This window comes from Zootoca vivipara, chromosome 3, assembly GCF_963506605.1.
Source record: "Zootoca vivipara chromosome 3, rZooViv1.1, whole genome shotgun sequence".
NCBI lineage: Eukaryota > Metazoa > Chordata > Lepidosauria > Squamata > Lacertidae > Zootoca > Zootoca vivipara.
In genome coordinates this window covers 62,870,345-62,886,290 of record NC_083278.1, presented here as the reverse complement: position 1 = coordinate 62,886,290, position 15,946 = coordinate 62,870,345, and the positions used below count along the sequence as shown (strand labels likewise).

Below are 15,946 nucleotides of genomic sequence, written 5' to 3'. Positions count from 1 at the left end.
ATGAATACGGTCTTAACGGTGTGATTGTGACTGTGGAGGCTAATTCTGGATCTGCATGTCCTTCCACAGTGGGGACATAGGTTTCCGAGCAGGAGTTGATCATGGTGAGGATTTGCCAAACATGCCTTCCTCTTAGTTTGTTTCTCCCTTTCGTCCTGAGTTCTACACAGCTACCAGAGGCTGTTTTAGGTGACCTCCAGTTTCTTTCGAATACTACAGTAATATCCAATGTTAATCACACTTGATTTCAGTGGGTCTACTCTGAGTATTAGGGATGCGGGTGGCGCTGTGGGTTAAACCACAGAGCTTAGGTCAGTGGTTCGAAATGGTTGTCATTTTGATGGAGTGAGCTCCCGTTGTTCAGTCTCAGCTCCTGCTAACCTAGCAGTTCGAAAGCATGTCGAAGTGTAAGTAGATAAATAGGTACTGCTCCGGCGGGAAGGTAAACAGTGTTTCTGTGTGCTGCTCTGGTTCACCCGAAGCAGCTTAGTCATGCTGGCCACTTGACCTGGAAGCTGTACGCTGGCTCCCTCAGCCAATAACATGAGATAAGCACCACAACCCCAGAGTCGTCCGTGACTTGACCTAATGGTCAGGGGTCCCTTTACCTTTTACTCTGAGTATTACTAATGCTGAATGCCACACCTAATGCTTTAATCCATTGATATCAATAGGCCTATTGTGATATCTGAGTATATTGGATATCACACCTAGAATTTTAGGTGTGACTGATGCTTACCTGGGCAGTGTAAGGGTGTGGCAGGGCAGCAGCAAGATGCTACCTGGCCCATCCAATCCAGATAAGAGGCAGTGATGCCACTATTGGGAGGGTAATCTATGATCCTGCTCCACCATAGCAGCTATTCCTTAGCACCTCTCTGGAAATACAATTACCAGTAATCCCATTTGTTCCGAGGTTGAATTTGCAATGAAACATTTTCTCAGACAACATATGAATTTCCCAGAGATGGTCTCTAGCTGACTGTGCTGAGTGACACAGTCACCTTTTATTCCTAGGTGCCAAACTGGAGTGAAGACCTTGTGACTCTGGTCTGTTGCCCAGGCTCCTCCCCACCGCCTGCCCAAGTTTGAGCAGTTCAGAGTCGTCCAAAGTTGCCGGCTGAGGGAGAACCCAAAGATATGGTTCTCACTCTGCCCCCAGGATAGAGAGGGAGACCGCAATGAGGTGCAAATGCCACCAATTCACAAGCAGGGTAAGTGGCCATTATCATTTTTCTGTGCATTCCTAATACACATACAGACACCACAGCCTCCAATTAGATTCAGTGCAATTCAGTTTCCCTTTATGAATTCTGTAGTCTTCGAAACCCACTAGGAAATAGCTAATAACCATGTTACTTTAGGAAAATAAGTAAGAAGTACTAGGCCATTTAGGGATTCTTTTTCCTACCTGGATGTAACTTACAAAAAAAGAAAAATAAAGCACAAATACATGTTTCGTTTAGAAAATCAATGTAATAAAAAGAGCCGATGGGGAAGTGAATAAGTATTGCTATACAATTTTACAATTCTTCCCATAGGCTAAATTCTGGATTTAAGGTATCACTATAAATTACTACTTGATAATGTTTAAAATAAAAAATAATAGCTATATATTTAGCATCATAAACCCAAACACCACACAAATATATCTGCAGCAGCACTGACAAATGTCTCTTGGGTTTTCAAATTGTTCATTCAGAAGTCAGTGTCTAAGTAAGTCAAACTGTTCTGGCTGATCTGCAAAAGGACATTAACCGCTAAGTAACAATGGAGTATGAGAATCAAAACTCACCCTAGTTTTCATTTACGGCCTCCCATATTTTCTGTAATTATATTATTATGTAAAATAACAATTTCTTTTGTGCTTTTATATTGTAATTTTATCTTGTAAACCTCCCTGAGACCTGCGGGTATAGAGCCTTATATAAATTTAATAAAATAAATAAATAAATAAAACTATGGTGAATTCTCAGTTCAGCAAATAAATATGGCAGGTGATACAGCCAGGCAAACACAAGCAAATGCTGCAGAATAGAATCAAGGCCCACCAGTGGCAACACGATTTCCCAAAGTTGCCTGTTTCTTAAAAAAAACCTAAGGGCTACCTCATACTTTGGGTTGGATCTAGACTTGTTCCTGCTAGTAGAAGCATTCCTTGCGTGCAGTTCCACTTGGGAAATGTCCTGACAGCAGGGAGAGCAATACTTCTGCTGATTCTACCCATCCCTGCAGCCCCAGTACCATCTCCCACTGTTCCAAAGGCTTGGGGACACTTCACAACAGTGATGCTAAGGACTGCAGGGATTGGAGGGAAGTGGCAAAAGGTGTGCATACTGAAAGTGTCAGTATCCAAACAGTAGGAACTGCATAGACACATAGCCAATCCCCACCCCCTGGCTGTGTCATAGCTGTGCTATTTGTGTACACGCATAGCTAGAGGTCCCCTGTCTATCCCAGAAAACTGTATGCCAAGGACTATCTGATCTCCTGCCGGCAGTTTAAAAAGTATAGGATTAAGATTTCTTTTCTGTGCTCAGTGTTATTATAGTGGTTCTAAATTGTTTATTCCATTACATAAAGCAACATAATATATCTTTCAATTGTTTCTGAGACAACTGATAGTTATACATAATAGGTTTATGATTTTTTGTTTGTTTGCACATAATACAATGCTTTCCAGGTAGGCCAATAAATGTGATCTGAAATTATGAAAACATAATTTCAGGGTATTGCAACAAGAGTTTGATTGGTATAAATTAGTGCAGGTAAATACTAGTGCCTTGAGTGAAAACCCAATCAACTCTTAAGTGTTATTGCTTAGCAAGTCAATGTATCATTGCTAACCTACCACACACTGAGTGTATCCATGGGACATTAAGCAAGCCAAGTAAAACAAGGCAATCTAAAATGTATCATTCAGTAGCTCAATATCATTGCTGTCCATATTGGTTCTATGCAGTGTAGCATGAAGGCACAAGTTTTGAGGGCTGTATACATTCTTTCCTTGGATTATGCTGTCCATTCCATTGCTAAACATTAAGACCTACTTGGTAAGGGCAAAAAACTGAAGCTAAAAGCTCATTATAAATCCTTTTATATTAAATTTACCGGTCTACAGAGTACAGTGATAAGCTTTCTGACCTCAATCCCTCTGGATGTGACTTCACAAATGAATGCAACTAATGTGCTTTTTGCTTTATGGAATGTGATTCAGGCTAATCCCACAAAAAATGTGATGGGGTGAAGGTGAGGTCATGGACTACAGGAAATAAAGACATGTGGTTATAGAATACATGTGTGTGCAAAAATCAGAGCAGTAATTTAATATTAGCCTGAGAACAAAATAGGAGCAATCTAACTGGATAAAAAGTAAAAATGGGTAAACAAAGTCAAGTGGAATTCAACAAAATTGTGAACATATGTAATAGCGATGTTGTTGTTGTTGATGATGGTGATTGTTTCACTATATGGAGAGAAATAACTAATAATGAGAACAAGTAGAACCACTGTGTACTAAAGATGGAGGGCAAATCAAAGGTGGTTCATCTGCCATAACAAATGCCCTGCCGGCATCCAAACCCTGTTGTCAGCAGGGCAGAAGTCAGGAGCACTCTTGCAATCTTACAGGATTGTCTTCTCCGCCCCCATCATATGTGAAGTAGTTCCCTCCCATTGTTTCAAATAAGAGTGAAATAAATGGGCTTGAACTGTGTCAGAATGGGCATCATTCAACATCCAGTTTGGCATGTGTGTGCTTATCAGACAACTGTACAAGCACCCCATCCTTTGCAGTCAAATTTTCTTTGGGTCTCTCCAGGCACATCCCAAACCTGCCCCACTTTCAGCCCTACCAAAGGGTCATGGAAGTTGCTGTGGCAGTAGGAAGAGGGAACCCAACACTGAATCTCCACCACCAAGGCTAGAGCTCTCTTTCCCATATTCAGAGCCAGATAAACCTCCTATGATCAGAACAGAACCTTTTGTAGCCAACAAGTACCTAGGAAGTGGCCCATGACAATCCTGTGGTTAGTTGGACAGGCCAGATCCAGCTAATGGCTAGTCTTACTTTAGGTCTAGGAATATCAGCCATACATGATGTAACATAGTCTCTTGTTGATAATACGGTAACTGTTTCCTTTTCACATTGGTTCAGGAAAGAAAATTTTGTCCTATCTTACTTGTTTAAAAACAAATGTTATTTGTAGGCATGTAACATTAATTCCAACCAGCATTTAAGTTCAGTTAAGCAGAGTTCTGCTGTTTATCTTTTCCCCTTTCCTGCATCCTTTGTTGTAATTCATATAATAAGCTAAATGCATAAATACACTGAACAATATATGTCAGAATGATTAATAAATAATATGCCAACACAAAACAATGTGGCTAGGACTCAATGAACCCTGCAGTGTGGCATTTATAATATACTCATATTATAATTAAATAGATAGTATTTCTAGACAATGCAAAATCAAACAGGCATTCAAAAACTGGCAATATATAGGCAATCAGACTCTGCCATATGAAATCCAAGGAAACCTATCATTGACCTGCACCAGACTACCATACTCAATTGTTTTAATTAAAAATCAGCAGTGATCTGACAAATAAACAGCATGAAAGAACTAAATGTTAAGAGCTTTTCTTTCCTATAACTAACATGATTCATGGAATTCAACATCCTTTCTGGTCAGAAGGTCTTAGAAGACCAAATCTGAATGATATCTGAAGAACTAAAAAAAGCAAATTCAAGAAAGATAAAATCTGTAAAGCTAAATAGCAGTACAGGATTCATTAAGCATTAACTAGCTAGGCTCCCCAGATAACACTAATTTATAGAGAGAAGCAGATCAGTATAATCACTCCATGAAGAGCACTTACCACAGTAATCAAACACTCTTTTTCAGGTAAGTGGAATGAGAAACTTCCACTTACCTGAAAAAGAAAAAGAAAAACTCGTTTTAAACTAGCTCCTCAGAAGCACTATTTCAACAACAACAAAAAGAGGAAAAGGTACTTAGCTTATTTTAGCTTTGCATGATATTTTCATAACAGCAGTATGAGATACCATTCTAAGCTACATTTATTTTAATCTAAAGAGGTTTAAAAATGGTGTGCATATGATACAACAAGTAAAACAAAACACAGTCAGTTATAATGTTATCTACAATTGCTCCACAACTGGTTTAATATTTCTTCAGCTTTTATTTGTTTGTTATATTTCATTAAAATTATTCACCACTTGTTGTAAAAAAAACTTCAAAGTGGTTTATGAAAGATAAAACAGTAAAATCAAGAAAAAATTATTACAACCTTACTTGAAAACATACAAAAGTTAAGATGCTAAGATTAAAACTTTGTCAACTTTCTGAGCATCGGGGTAGGCTTGTTCAAACAAGAATGTTTTTAGTAGGCACCCAAAAGAGTATGGTAAAGGCACCTGCTTGATCTCAATAGGCAGGGAATTCCAAAGTGCAGGCACTGCCACACTAAACGATTGAGTTCTTACAAATGTGGAATGGGTATTATGTGGCATGTGTAGTAGTGCCAATTCCTCTGATCAAAGCAGTCGAGTGGGCACAAGTGGGGTAAGGCAGGCTCATATGATCAAGCCCTACACACACACACACACACACCATTGCCCAATTACACTATCCTTGTAGAAACAACAGTCTTATTCATGCATTCACTACCTGGATTAAATAAACACACAAGGACAGAGTGGGTATAAGGATGCTAGCTGTGCCCCTTACCCCCTGCTGCTTTGCACAATTTCAAGGGTGACTGTCTCCTGTACTTGTGGTCCAGAATGCTGGAAAATTAGGGTTCTATATCACATGGGGCCCTTCAGTACAGGAGGGTTCTCCACTGCACACTTTCACTTTTGAATTCATAGAAAGTGCCGTGGATGCAGGTGGAAGTATCAGACTCATGTCCACTCTCCTCCTGTCACATGATTGGTTAACCAAGGTAGTGAATGCTTGAATAAGGCTAATGACACACAGAAAGGAGTTAAGAAACAGAAAGTTGGAACCGATAGTTTAGGTCAGATACTACTTCTCAAACAATAACAATGATCAGTTCAAGTCAAAAAGCTCAACCCCCTCTTTAGTATAGGAACCATCAGGTTTTGCTTTAAAAAATAGGGCATCATAAGGTGAAACAGCATTTTCCCCCAGAGGGTTGAAAGTGGTACAGTAGAAGCAGCATTGTCTGTAGTGAGCACACCAACATCCAAGCATTGTCTCAGGTCAGATGGTTTTGCAGCTGTTTAAAAATTCTGCATACCCTGTTTGAACAGAGGCCACAGCAGGACAGAGGCTACAGCAGGACAAGTTACAGTAGTGTGCGATTATGGAAAACTGTAGCTCTCTCAAAACACTTTCAACTTTCATAAAAATGACTCTCACTAGCCATAATAGGAATCTTGAATATCTGTGGCTAGATGCACTGAATGTATCAGAGGGAGCTGCCCACATGGTCCTTATTACTAGGAGTGTTGAAACAGGTTCACAGTTCTGAAACCCTTTCAGGCAGGGCCACAAGAAAGAAACACTTTGCTCCTTCAGACTCCTGGCATATGATTTGTGGTAAGAGAAACCTGAAGTATAAGTCCAATAAAGCGACACAGGTGTATCTTTGAGCACATAAAGTGGCAGGGGGAAAATATTGTAATTAGGATGGCCAGGAAAGAGAGATATTTAGCATTATAATTATCATTCTCTGTTCTATTCAAAATATTCTTGGGACTGAAGTCCACAGGAGAACTGAGGCATCCAAGTGAAATTACAGATAAGGCAGTATAATTGATATCTTGACTATTTATATTCTCACGCTGCATTGTGGCGCAGCTGTACTTCACAGTCTGGGTATGACTTTCTGACTAAAATTGGTAGAAACACACAGCATCATATAGCTATATCTGTAACATATGAAGAAGAAGGGAAGGGATGTCTTCACACTAAAGGTGGATGCCTGCTAAGTTCTTTCTTTGGCAATCACTTGTAGCCGAGTAAGATTGTCTTCCATAAACACGGTTTTAAGTGACTCATGGAGAATGCACACATAAAGAGGGCATTGTGCACATTTTCTGCTCAATATATAAAATCTCCCAACAGGTCTTGGGGAATGTGCATATATTGGCTAAATTTTCTACATTCTTCCTAAGCTTTTTGTACATTGTTCCTAAGCTTAATGGCAGCATGGGGGGGGGGGTGATTTCCATCAGAATTGTGGGAGGGAAGGGAAAATTTAAACATGCACATTCCCCAAGGGCTGTTGCAGATTATGTACATATACTGAGAAATGTCCACAATTCTGTCTTCATGGAAGGATTATGTGCACATTCTTCATGGGGCCTGGTGAATGTGCACAATGGCTGTTGTTCTACACATTAACCACACAAGTTGCATTCTCCTTAACATAACATACACATGCATGCACTTGGGATTTTTTTATATCTATATTTATCAATATAAAATAATATTGTGTTTAATATTATATCTGTGTAATGGAATCCTCCAGAAAATGGATATATAAAAAACCAGTTTTGTGGAGGATTCTATTACAGTGGTGTAATATTAAACATGGCTATTCAAAAGTAACTCTAAACAGAATTCCATCTTTTATCAATGCTTAGTGGAGACACCTCTGAGGGTATGGTACAATACTGAATGGAGACAATAAGATTCTCTAATCATTAACAGAAAACCTTCCTGTCACAGCTTGCTGACCAGAGATTACTAACAGCCATTGACTGAAGTCACAAGCGGCCTTGCTCATACGTAATGAAATAATCAATATAGAAGTATGTTTGCTGGGTAAGCACATGGAGCTTAACTAAGAGTCAGAAGTCCAAAATGAAAGTGCACAGCTTCCAATATATATAGTTATATGGTGTACAAAATAAATCCTAAGATTCAGATCTGGTTTACACATTCTATAGGGGCACACTTTTACAGAAAGTAAGCGAGTGAGTGAGTTATTTATAGCTATAGCTATAGGATTTTTATTCTGCCCTTCATCAATAATTCCAGGGCTTTATTACAACATGAACAATAAAATACAATAAGCAGTTGAACAATCAAAACAGAAATAAAACAGTAATTAAAGCAGCAGCAAATCATCAGCTGGAGTGAGTTGTCTCTGCATGTGATATCAGCCTTGACAAATTTCATGGTACAATTTCCAGCACTCACAGAAACAGCCATGAATGATTATCTAACACATTTCATTGTTCCCATGGAAACAGATGTGGGAGTGATTCCATGTTATTCTCTTTATAGGAGCACATGGGACACGGACACACACACACACACACACACAGGTCCATTTCTGTTTTCTCAGCAACATCAGCTACAGTTTGAACAACAACAACAACAAAATACACCTGAATACATCTGAAGAAGTGCATGCACACGAAAGCTGACAAACTTAGTTAGTCTCTAAGGTGTTACTGGAAGGAATTTTTGTTTGTTTGTTTAAAATACACCTGTAGTTTGTTAAGTTTTACTAATGTAAGCCCTGGTCTAGAAGCTTCTGCATGCAGTTAGGTGCCTTGGCTTCAAATATTCTATTTGCCAACTATTTTTCCAAACAAAGGAATACATTATATGAGAATTTTACAAAGACTCTTCCTTAGAAATAATAAAAAAAGAAATGGAAATCTATTTGCTTCTGTAAAATATAGTTCAACATTGCTCAGAAGTCCCTTCCTTTGTGTTCTCAAATGCAAGCCACTGTCTGATGATAAACTCAGATAACCTTAAGCAATAAGCAATGCAAAAGACATTAAAAATCTGACCAAAGTTGTCCATCATTAGCAAGTGATGTTATCATTCATCACTTACAATGTTTTATGTCTAGCTTATATGATAGAATATATCTGAATCATGGAATTTTCTCTTTTAAATGGATAAAGTTTCTGTATTTAGATAAGAATTTTGTTTTGCCAGTTGAATGGAATAAAAGGATTCTCCACAGCATATTTAGTCTATTAGGGAAAAAAAGTTTGCGTCCAAAAGATTTTTACTCTAACATAAAATAGATGTGCTTACTTAGTATGCACTTTCTAAAGTGCTTTAAATCTTTCTCGGTTTTTGGCCTAGCAACCAAAAAAACCCCAATTATTTTGAATCATAAAAGAATTTCAGTTTTAAGACAGAACGATACATCTCATGCGGCAGTTATATGATTCTGTTTCTTTTCCTCATTACAGAAGAGGGAGAAAGATGAATTCAAACTGTCACCACATGCTCTACCATGATTAGAGTTTCAGTGGGCCTGCCCAGTGCCCTTAAAAGGCCAGGGTTAAGTCATTTCCAGCAGATGCAGTTAACCACTCTTCCATAGGGGGCTTTTAGGCATGAAATAACCAGATCAATGTAGGCGCATAGTAGAATATATTTTTACCTTGCAAAGTATGTTTGGTGGGTCCATCTGTCTTAGTTTCCTACTTGACTTTCCCACCCAGCTCTATTTCTGAAGGCCAACAGCATTCTTCAGCAGCCATTTTATAAACATTACTTTGTCTCCAGCCATCACATTACTTTAATCATGTAAAAAAATGGGTGGTGGTTTACTTACTGGTAGATGTACAGTGGTACCTCGGTTTACAAACACAATTGGTTCCAGAAGTCTGTACTTAACCCGAAGCGTACTTAACCTGAAGTGAACTGTCCCATTGAAAGTAATGGAAAGTGGATTAATCTGTTCCAGACGGGTCCGCGGAGTACTCAACCTGAAGCGTACTTAACCCGAGGTATTACTGTATTTGTTTCCATGATGCTTTAAGGATTTCATTTCAAAGAATCATAAACAAAGGCTACAAACAATTAGACCCTAATCAACAAAAGCTATTAGGTATTATTTTAACACTGAGTGTTCTTTTCTATATTGATTCAGTACTTTGTTTTATAAACTCTTCAGAGAGTTCACCATTTCCAGCAGCTAGGATAGCTTGTTCCTACTTCCCTGCTATGATTTACCCCTCAAATTGTTAGTAAACTACTGCAATCTTGCAGCTGCTTACTGTGGAAAGGATGATAGTTGGAAGCACATGCTTTGCATTGAAAGTCCCAGGTTCACACCCTAATATCTTAAGTTTTAAAAGGGTCAGGTTGCAGGTGAAGGTGATGTGAAAGTCTAGAGAGGCATTGCTAGTCAGCAGAATCAATAGTGGGCTAGATAGACCTGGAATAAGGCAGCTTCCTATGAACCGAACTCATAAAAGCACAATGGAATAAAGGCTGAACTGTTGCAAGCTGTAGAATATGTCTCTTTCTGTTCAGTGTTGTGGGGGAGTCCTAAACCACTGAAGGAAGCAATTCCCTTCAGGCAGTATTAGCATTTGTTTATGAAACATCTGAGGAGATCCCTGAATTACTGCACAATGCTGATGAAGGGAGGGAAGCCCAATGACCAGCAGTACAATAGACTGTTCATCTATAAGGAAGCTATTCTACAAGCAAGAATTAATTTTTTGGTTCCTTAATTACAGTACAATACTATATCTACTTAGAAGCAAGTTCTATTGACTTCAGTGGGGCTTACTCCCAAGTAAGTGGGGTTGGGAGTAGAGCCTTAGCCATCCATTTTTGCTCAAGGGTATCAAAGATTATATATTTTAATCACTCAGACTTGCATTCTGAGGAAAGATTTGTGGACTGTCTCTTTTAATCTTAAAACCATTCAATATATGGCAAGTTCAGTTTTTTTGTATTCCCATCCGAACCGTTTTAAAAACAGGTTGCACCCTAAGCAGTTTTAAAACATACTATTTCTTTACAAAGATTATCAAATCTATTTCTCTCCTGAAACTGACATAATGCCTGGCTGCCTGTCAAATATTCCTGCCTTCCTAAGCTGTTTGGGCTTTTCTCACAGCTAAAATAATGAGAAACGGAGGTACAGAGTTTCTGCAAGGCTAACCGAAGGTCTGACATAGGTGTGCATGCCTTGCTATTAACTCTTTTGAAACTATGAACCTTAGTACAGCAGGTTAAGGGGACACAGTCTCTCCTAATAAACAGGCTTAAATAAATCCACACTAGGATTAGTTTGCTTTATGGACATAGCAGAGAAAATGTCTCACACTGTCAAATGCTCTGTTCTGTAAAGCCAACTAACATTAATTAAACTGCTGGCCCACAAACTCGGATTTTGCTTTGAAACTTGGCAATTGTAACAAAATTATCTACCTTATGGTGTTCACTCTTTTAAATATTTCTAATATGAAATGAATCCCTCCACACACTTGACAACTTCATCATCATATTCATGGGTTGCAAAGTTGGAACATTTCAGTGAAGGAGACCACACACATGGGGCAAAGTGTTTGCTCTGCAGTACTTGCATATATTTCCTCCCCTGCTTCCCTTTGCCGTTTATGCAATGCATCTTATGCAGAATATGCCGAAGTAAAGGTAGGAAGAATCACTTTCTGATCCTGACTTTACCCTGGACTTGGCTTTGTGAGGATGGAATGTGGAAGCAGGAAGCAGCAGGAGGTATTAATTAATTAACCAGGATTAATTAGCAGGCAGCAGAAAACAGTGAATGCAGGGGGCAAATATTCAGTCTTTAATCCTGGCACCAAGACAAAAGTATTCTCAAAAGAACTTTCTGTTAAGGTCTATTTTTAAAATAAATAGTTTTCTTATTTACTGAAAATGTATACGAACATAAATCTCCATACACTTTCCCTTTCTCTCACTCACTGACCTTTACATTAAATTACCCTTAATAGTAAATCAAATTATTATTGTGTGGGGTGTACTATGAGAGTACTATGAGAACTGAAGATTGCAGAATACAATATTGCCTAATTAAGTCTGCATTGAGTATCACTGTCTCTTCCACAAACCCTGCCCACAATTATTATTATTTTGACAAGACATTACTGAACTTATATTTAAAGGCAGATTCAGATCCAAAGTTGCTTGATCTTACACTGCCAATTATGTAAAATATCTGCCTATCCCAATTTTAACACCCTTTTAGGCAGCACTAGGAAGTGTCACTTAATAAAATGTGATTCCATTTAGACATGTCTAGGACTGCACAGGGTTAATTTCTTTATTGGCCACATTATCAATTTTCATATCGGCTTTAGAGTTCCACTTATTCATTAAACATTATTCCTCATAAAGTTCATTATGAAGTGACCACACTTGAAACTTGTGTTCCCTGCAGAATAGCATGCTTGTGTGTTTTTCAGAGAAGTGACTTTGAAAAGATTGCCAATGGGAGGGGTAATGCCAATGGGTATGCCAGCCTTTTTTCAACCAGATCTTTTGGATTCTAACTCCCATCAGCCCAAGCAAACACATCTGTGATGGCTGGAGCTGATGAGAGTTGAACTCCAATATATCTGAAGGTTGGAGACTATGATATTATAATGGGTCCTTGTCTTTTCCTGTACTTCTTTCCTGAGCACTGAAGAAAGGCAGGGATTCTCGCCTGGTGTGTTGGGACTTGTTAGCAGATCCGGTTCCTCCCTCTTAGGGAGATGGTGGTCATGGCAAGAACAAATTTTGGTTGTCTTCCGAAACAAGAAGGGGCGCTGTCACTTTACTGAAAAGAAAAGAAAAATCAGCCTCTAATAAAAAAGGGAAACCAGAAAGATTGAAGCTAGGGAACTAATCTATTCCCTTCCCCCAGGGAAAAGAGCTAGGGCTATAAGCAGCATTTTTATTCTCAGAATTTTCTGGTGGGAACAGTGGAAGCAGGCACCAGAAGTTAGTTGTTTGCACCTCCCCAGCAGTCAGCAATCCATTTTGTCCAATAGGTAGCCTTAGAAGTGGTTGTGATCTAGAAGCACTGAGCAACTTAGAATCAATGTCCTGTTAAATGCTGATTGGTAGTGCCTGCAAACTCCTTTTTGGCGCACCCACAACTTCATCTGCACAGGTGGGTGGTGGCTTGCCAAAATGGCCTGAAGGTTCAGAGGAAGTTTAGCTGGCCTAGTTAGATCTACAGCCTCCCCATTCCAGGCTTAGAGTGACCCAAGATAGAATTGGCAAGCATGTATTTGGAGGGGGGGGGAAGGAAGGAAAAGGAGACAAGTAGCTGAAGAGGACAGATGAAATAGAAGATGAGTGTCTAACTTGTGATATTTCTTTAAAAATATTCCACTATTTGTTTCAGTTTTTGCAACCATAAAGGACTAGACATTAGTTTCCCAAGAGGAAAAGCTGAGAATACAAAGTGCTAAATACAAGACAATGAATATATTAGATATCAAAATTGGTATTTGCATGGCATACAGCTGGATGATTATATTATCTCTCTCTTTTCATCACTGATGCCAACTTTGCTTTATCAGCCATACCATTCTAGTAAAAGTTGAGCCAAGGAAAAGAAGCAGGGAAATTGCCATGCATTGTGCTTTCTTTTCAGTTTTCTCCTTCCTTCCCACCATTCCTTGCAGCACATTTGGGAGAAAAAGGCTGAAGAGGTACCTTTGGATCAAGAGAATTCTCTGACCTAAGGCTGGATGAATTGAAACTTTTGCAGAGAATGTGGGAAATAACGGACAGCATGACAATGTTTTTCTTGCTAAGTCCTTGATCAAAGCTCCCTTCAGTGTTCTCAAGGGCCCAAACGCCATATTTGCCTTAACTGGAATGGGAGATTACAATCTCTTATTGATTTTTCAAGACTGTGAGCACTTCACAGAAAGGACTGCCTTTTACATTTGCTTCCATGCTTTATTTTGGAGCTCTTAATTGTGTAAAACAGATACAGCAGATAGAGCCATATTTGTCAGTGGGATTTAAGACACACACATCTCAATCATATCATTCTGCCATCAGTTTTTCTGTATTTATAGATTTCCTGAAAAATATAACATTAAAAATTCCCTGGATTAGACAGCATCACTAAATTATGTCCACTCTGACCACTTTTCTTGGACTTCAATTAAATGAATCTAGACAGAGGAATTAAAAGTCCAGCTTTAAGGAATAAATCACTGTGTGGGTCATGCAAAACTCCAGAAAGAGCATCAAAAACAGCACTCATTCAGCAGGCTTGCCTTAAGCAAAGTTTAAAAATAATAGGCACAATCTAGCCAGTTATCCCTTTCTAAGTCCTATGGTTTGCTTTGCCAAGGCAACAGGCTTAAATTCTACTCTCTACCATTTAGACTAGGCAATAAATCCTACTACTTACTTCTGAGTAAAATCACAAAGGATTGTGCTATTAACCATGAATCTAACTCTGATTAGAATCAGAACTGAAAGCTTTAATCTTGGCAGAATCATACGATTGAATTTATATTTATATATTTCATATGGGATACAGAAACACTATTATTCTTAACATAGAGTAATTTTCTGTGAAATATGTATACCTAATTACTGCATAAATTTAGATAAGATGTCTTCTCAAAAGGGTTATTACCAGCAGTCATGCATAGTAACTAGCACCCCTGTAGCATAATAAAAGCCTGAACATATCAAACAATCATATCTTTTTCCATACCATTCTGGGGTATTTTTTTTTTTGAGTTGGAAAGAAAGAATTAGTGATCCATAATGTCTGAGTCCTAGTTAATATTTTTTTTACTAATCATTATCTCTCTTCAAATTATACAAATAGGGCAGCCTCAACATGGAAGTGTATATATCCTGCCAACCTAGCAGTTCGAAAGCACGTCAAAATGCAAGTAGATAAATAGGAACCGCTACAGCGGGAAGGTGAACGGCGTTTCCATGTGCTGCTCTGGTTTGCCAGAAGCGGCTTTGTCATGCTGGCCACATGACCTGGAAGCTATACGCCAGCTCCCTCGGCCAATAATGCGAGATGAGCGCGCAACCCCAGAGTCGGTCACGACTGGACCTAATGGTCAGGGGTCCCTTTACCTTTACCTTTAATGTCTGAGTCCTAGTTAATATTTTTTTTACTAATCATTATCGCTCTTCAAATTATACAAATAGGGCAGCCTCAACATGGAAGTGTTCATATCACACTCTATGGTGAACAGTGAGAGTAGAGCAAATTTTCATTTCCCATTCCTTAATTGTTCTATGCACTTGCTCTGCCCTGTGTACCACTCCTCCTGGTTTCCAGTTAAATTAGGAAAATTTCTAAATTTATTGGCGTACAGCCTGGAACTAGAGAGTGGGCAGTTTACCACAATTTCTGGTGCCTTTGATTGCTTTCCTTCTTTTGTGTGTGTGTGGGGGGGGGGCAGTCTTGATGCACTGTAGATTTTTGTGCAGCATTTTACTGGTGCATAAATCTACTTCTGCACATTGATCAAACACCTCGCAAAAAGATCTTGATTCAACCATATGTACCATTACTTCAAGGGTGATTTGTTGCAGTGCTTAATCAACACACACAAGTAATACAAATGGGGAAAGGCAGAAATTAGTTGACAGCTCTTACAAACAGTGCATGCATACTGCTCTGTACAAAATTTGGAAATAAAAAGATTAAAAAATGAAATGAAAAGATAAAAAGTTCAGAAACACTGGAACTCCGAAACCTAGTGGAAATTTTGATTGAGGTTTACTGGGAAGAAATCATGCAAAGCAAATCCTACCCTGGTAAACATCTGAGTTGTATACTCATGGGCTAATTTCATGCTTATTTCTTGGGTGATAAAATAAGGAACACATGCAAACATTAACGTTTGGAGATATTTTGTCTGCAATGGCCACCAGATGAAATCAAAGCAAGGCTTCAAAAAGTAGCATTTTTGCTGACATATCCCTTTGGAGATTTTCATATGGAGGGTATTTTTGGACAAATGACTCTTTATGCAGAAAATTATATGATAAGCAGACTGTGCACTGTCTTTTACTACCTGAGAAATAAATGTACAAATTGACTTTGATGATGGCAGTTTCACACATTCTGGCTATCAAGTGATCATTGCAATCATCATATAAAAAGGTAACATGTGATCTCACCCTAAGTCTAAAAGCATTTTAGTTCA

General features: G+C 38.7%; 1 protein-coding gene across 2 annotated transcripts in view; it reads right to left on the bottom strand.

Moving 5' to 3' along the window:
• Window positions 1-15,946, bottom strand: part of SASH1 (SAM and SH3 domain containing 1) — a 534,239-nt gene that overhangs the window by 303,941 nt on the left and 214,352 nt on the right. The gene's annotated exons all lie outside the window — the stretch shown is intronic.